The following is a 6,340-nucleotide window of genomic DNA, read 5'->3' as shown; positions in this document are numbered from 1 at the left end:
GTTTGTGAGCAATTTCTAAGGTTCTAATGAGATTCACCTAATGGCAATTGGTTTGAATCTCATCTATGGCCTGGTTTGTTTTATGATCACCATAGTGATACATAAACTAGGGTTGAGGTTTAATTCTAGGTGGTGAGATGAGATGACATTATATTGCATTTGCTAGGGCTTAATTCCCCCTAACCAAGGTATTATGGTTACTTGCTTAATTGTTTCGTTCCCCTTTAATTACTAAGGACTTGAGAATTGGTTTTATCTTATACCAGTAGATCTCTATTATTATTCCCAATTTATCATTTAAGTAACTACATTGGTTGAAGTTCTTTTTATAGTTAACTTTGGTCATATGGATTAATGGTTTCTCACCATGCAAATTATGGAGTTTCACTCTAAGGTTTTCTTAAGTACTTTATTTGAGGAATATAAACAATATAGATGTGATAGAATTGTACTTATGATCACCAAGTGATTCACCGAGTTAAAGTTAGGATATAAGCCTATGGTTGCTTACTAGCTACCCCTCTATGATTTCATGTGGTGAATGAGATCTACTTATCCTATTAGAGTTTATCCTCAATACCCCAAGAACATGATCAAGGATTAGGCATGATCAACTTGTTCTTGATATATCTACCTCAAGTTCTTAGGGTTTATGATCATCACTCAATTTATAATGACCAAGGTTTGGCTTCCTAAGGTATCCCTCATTAAATGGATTTCTCACTTCTATTCTACTTTCTTGAGTGTAACACCTTAGCTTGGGCTCTCTTATAAAGGAATGGTTTATTCTAATGTTTATGGTGTACTCACCATATCTCAATAAATATTAAGTCTAGAATTCCACTTGGTTAACTTGGTTGAATTAATCTCCTCCTTACTTTATCAATTCATGGATATGGTATTATTCCATGTGATATTAGGTTGTCTCACCACCCCAAGATGAAATGGTTAATCTCCTAATTCTTCAGTTCCAAGGTTGTCCTTTATTCTTAAATAGGTAAATCTAATATTGGTATGAGTGGTCTCTCTCTTATTTGGGAAGGTCTTTAATTCCATCCTAAGATTAAGTTCCATAGAGAATGATGTGATCATTAATATCTATGTTTAACATAAATGGATTCTCTCTCTAAGGATTGTCTTGAATAATATCCTAGGGTTCTTTCTAAAGATGATGATTTGAATACTTGGATGTATATCCAAGGTTTAGCTCAAGGTTTGTTATTGCCTCACTAACAATCATTATAGAACTCTCACCTCTCTAGGTTTGGTGTATAATAATATAGATTGGATAAGGATATATATTTTGAAAGATGATCTCCTTGTCTTGTTTCTAAGATTAAGGTAGAATGAATACCATGAGGTTCATGGTAGGATCCAGAGTTTAGTTTTGTACATGGAGAAGATAAGTTAGGAATAGTTACTCCTAATTATTGTTACTTGAGTTCCAATTAAATGGATGTTCATATGTTGTGGCAAGGATTATCATATTATAATCTTTTATAAGATCAAGCAATTGATCATTGAGTAAAGTGTTGTTGTGTTGATTATTAGTTCCATTTGATCTAACCTCTTAGATCAAATCATCTCTACCCAAAACAATGTTCTAACCAAAGTCACATTGAGGTTTATAGCGCTTGACTTGATGAGGTACTTCAATTCCACCAAGGTCAAGTGAAACTTCGGCTATCGTGATCTGTTTTACTTTAAAGCGCGAAAATTCCCCAGATTTTCTATGCATGAATGCAATGCACACATCTGTTTCCTCTATTTTTGTAACCCCATTACCTGGGATATTACACGGACGCTCCAAGTAAAGCACATAAGATGTGACGGAATTAAAATATAGTTTCACTAGAGGTGACCTGATAAGTTGTTGATTAAGAAGGGGATGCCTTGGGTATCCCCAAGCTTAGACGCTTGAGTCTTCTTGAAATATGCAGGGATGAACCACGGGGGCATCCCCAAGCTTAGACTTTTCACTCTTCTTGATCATATTATATCATCCTCCTCTCTTGATCCTTGAAAACTTCCTTCACACCAAACTCAAAGCAATCTCATTAGAGGGTTAGTGCATAATCAAAAATTCACATGTTCAGCAAGGAAACAATCATTCCCAACACTTCTGGACATCACCCAAGGTTACTGAAATTTAATGGAGCAAAGAAATCCCCTCAAACACAGTAAAAGAGCCAATGCGAAATAAAAGGCAGAATCTATCAAAAACAGAATAGTCCGTAAAGACGAATTTTTTTGAGGCACTTAACATGCTCATATGGAAAAGCTCGAGTTGAATGAAAGTTGCGTACATATCTGAGGATTACTCGTGAATTTTTTCAGGATTTTACGATTTTTCTACAGAGAGAAAAGCTCAAATTCGTGACAGCTAAAAATATGTTTCTGCGCAGAAATCCAAATCTAGTATCAACTTTCTATCAAAGACTTTACTTGGCACAATAATGTAGAAACTCAATTCGGCTCCCGGGTGCGTATGATCCCTCTACCATAAAAACATATTTTCAAGTTTTAAAAAATTTTGACAAAAAATTTACATGTACATCTCCATAATATATGTGTATTCGTCAAGTTTCACGAAAAAATGATATTTTTTGTAGTCTAAGCGAAAAAGAGAAAATTTATCTTGTGATAAGTCTTTGTTTCAGCACCGAATTTTTTCTTTTTTACACACGCCACATGACATGTCGATTTTTGATGAAACGACTTTGTGAGCGCGTACCACATGAAGATGTACGTGCGAAATTTTTGTTTCAATTTTTTTGACATTTTAAAATATGTCTAACATGTATTTCAAAATAAAGGGTGCATACGCTCCCATGTGCCAAAACATCACTCCCACAATAATGCAAGAAAATAAAGATACAAAGGTATTGCTATAGTTGTAACAAGCACATTGACTCAAAACAAAAAGAAAAGCAAAAATACAGAAAATAAAAACGATGGGTTGTCTCCCATAAGCGCTTTTCTTTAACGCCTTTTAGCTAGGCATAGTGATTTTTATGATGCTCACATAAAGATGAGAGTTGAAAAGAGAGCATCAAGAAGCATATATAAAACATGTTTAAATCTAACACTCTTCCTATGCATAGGAGCCTTGTAAGAAAACAAGTCAATGAATAACAAAGTGAGTAGCATAGGAAGACAAAACAAGTGTGACTTCAAAATTTTCAACACAAGGAGAGGAGACTTAATATTATTGTGATATATGAAATCGTGTCTCCCTCTCTCATGAGGACCAGTAGGTCTTAAAGTACCCAGCAAATAAAAGCAAATCAAGAGAAAGCTCAAAAAATTCATCATAAAGAGAAGAAATTTAGTAACATGAAGATTTCTATACCCATACTTTCCTCTCTCAAAATAATTTTCAGTGGCATCATGAATAAACTCAACAATATAGCTATCACATAAAGCATTCTTATCATGATCCACATGCATAAAAGTATCATTACTCTCCACATAAGCATAATCAATTTTATTAGTAATAATGGGAGTAAAACTATCACATCCATCATTGTAATCATCATAAATTGGAGGCATAGAATAATCATAATAAACTTTATCCTCCATAGTAGGTGGCACCAAAATACCACTATCATTATAATCATCATAAATGGGAGGCAAAGTATCATCAAAGAAAATTTTCTCCTCAAAACTTGGGGGACTAAAAATATCACAACCAGCTTCCCCAAGCTTAGACATTTCCATAGCATTAAAAATAATAGTGTTCAAAGAATTCATGCTAAAAACATTGCTACAACTATTTTGCAAACAAAGTTCCATGGGTTTTTTAATTCTCTCTTCAAACACATCATGTCCTAATTCAAGATAAAGTTCATAAAGATCTCTAATTTTTTTTGTTGTTTTCCATTAAGCCTAACTAGTGAAAATAAAAACAAGAGACAAAAAGATAAAATTGCAGAATCTAAAGGAGATACCTTCGAGCACTCACACACCAGCAACAGTGCTAGGAAATAGCTTAGTAGTCGGAGGATGTGAATACCTTTTACCTTACCTCCCAGGCAACGGCGCCGTAAAAATAGCTTGATGCACTAGTAGGAAAAGCCTCATCAGTGGCGCACGAAAACATGATTCTGTGGCGCACGGGCGGTGCGCCACAGAAACTTCGCCACAAAAATAGGGTTTCTGTGGCGCACCGTACCATGCGCCACAGAATTAAGGTGTTCTGTGGCGCATACGGTCCAGCTGCGCCACAGAAATAGGTGCGCCACTGAATTCTATTTTGGTGCGCCACAGAACAATGTACAGGTATACTCGATTTTGTGCTCCCTGATGTATTATACAGGTTTTGTAAACAGTATACAGGTATAATATAGACAGATAGACAAATATAATATGGACACATATAACATAGCAACATTATACATCATCATCACAGTACTTAGAGCCCGATCGAGATACATATATAGTGGCAAGTGTCAAATGTTTTGCATACAACTCTTAATTCATACAAAATTCACAATTTCGAGATACAAAGTAGTCTTTCCCCCTTTGCTCCCTCCTCTCTACCCACCAGGCTCGCTTGCATCGGGGTCTTCATCCGGTTCCTACTATGATTAAAATGGAAGAAAGTGAGACCAACAAGTCCGATGCACAAGAGAAATGGAATAAATGCCTCATACATTGTTGGTCAACACAAATATTAACATTCAGGGATGGCGTAAGTGAGACCAAGTCCGATGCACAAGAGATTGATATTTGTGCTATCTTACCAGGCTCACTTACGCCACCCCAGAGTGTACCGGTGACCAAACATTTTAATCATCGGCATTTTGAAAATACCAAAGCAAATGGAATGACAAAATAGAATAAGTGCCTCATACATTGTTGGTCAACACAAATACTATGGTCAGAAACCATAGTTGTAGTATACGCCGCAGTATACTTTGCGTAAGGGCCCCTTTCCTCGACTGCCGTTCCGTGAACGGGTCCTTGACGAGACAACAACGCCGATCTGCCTCTCCGGCGCAGAACCACGACAGTCCCAGCCGCCTCCCTTGTGGCCGTGTCTCCTGCGCTTTGCGCTCTTCTCCATGGCCGGACCACGATTGGACTCACCGGGGGAATAATGATAATCGCCATCACCACTATCGCCAGACTCCACAGGTGCATAGCAGTTTGCAGCAGATGCCACTTTTCTTCCCTCGCCGTGCAGTGAACGAGTCCTTGATGCAAAGACCGTGCCGGCCTGCCCAACATTATGCCGGCCCGTGTTGCCGCGCTTCAGGCCGTGTGTCCCGCGCCCTACATTGTTCGCCTTTTTGCCCGGTGAACCAATAGACTGATCGTTGGAATAAGGAAACCGATGACGGACGGTCGCAAGATTAGATTGCGGTCGGTCGTCATCGGATTCCTTATTCCAACGATCAGTCTATTGTTCACCGGGCAAGAAGGCGAAGAGTGCAGGGCGCGGGAGACACGGCCTGAAGCGCGGCAACGGGGGTCGGCATGATGCTAGGGAGGCCGGCATGGTCTTTGCATCAAGGACTCGTTCACTAGACGGCGAGAGAAGAAAAGTGGCATCTGCTGCAAAGTACTTACACCTGTGAAGTCTGACGATAGTGGTGATGGCGATTATCATTATTCCCTCGGTGTGTCCAATCGTGGTCCGGCCATGGAGAAAAGCGCAGAGCGCAGGAGACGCGGCCACAAGGGAGGCGGCTGGGACTGGCGTGGTTCTGCGCCGGAGAGGCAGGTCGGCGTTGTTGTCTCGTCAAGGACTCGTTCACGGAACGGCGGCCGGGGAAAGGGGGGCCCGTCTACAAAGTATATTGCGGCGTATAGGTGACCAAACATTCTAATCATCGGCACTAAAATGGAAGAAAGAGCCAAGTGGTATCTCAACTAGATATCATATGCCTCATACTTTGTTGGTCGAACGAAATATTAACATTTAGGGATGGGGTCAGCGAGGCCAGGTAGGATGCACAAGAGATTGATATTTGTGCCATCACAACAGAGGCTCACTGGCCCCACCCCAGAGTGTACAAGTGACCAAACAATTTAATCATCGGCACTAAAATGGAAGAAAGGCCAATGTAATTAAGAAGTAGCTAGTATGAACTAAATGGAATGCCTCATACTTTGTCGGTCAAAACAAATATTAACATTCAGGGATGGAGTAAGCGAGGCCAGGTAGGATGCGCAAGAGATTGATATTTGTGCCATCACACCAGGCTCGCTTGCTCCACCCCTGAGTGTACAAGTGACCAAACATACTAATCATCGGCCAATGCAATTAAGAAGTGCCAACTCAAATAATAGACAACTGAATAGTATGAACTAAATGGAATGCCTCATACTTTGT

This window comes from Lolium rigidum, chromosome 4 (assembly GCF_022539505.1).
Source record: "Lolium rigidum isolate FL_2022 chromosome 4, APGP_CSIRO_Lrig_0.1, whole genome shotgun sequence".
NCBI lineage: Eukaryota > Viridiplantae > Streptophyta > Magnoliopsida > Poales > Poaceae > Lolium > Lolium rigidum.
This window is presented reverse-complemented; position numbering follows the sequence as displayed.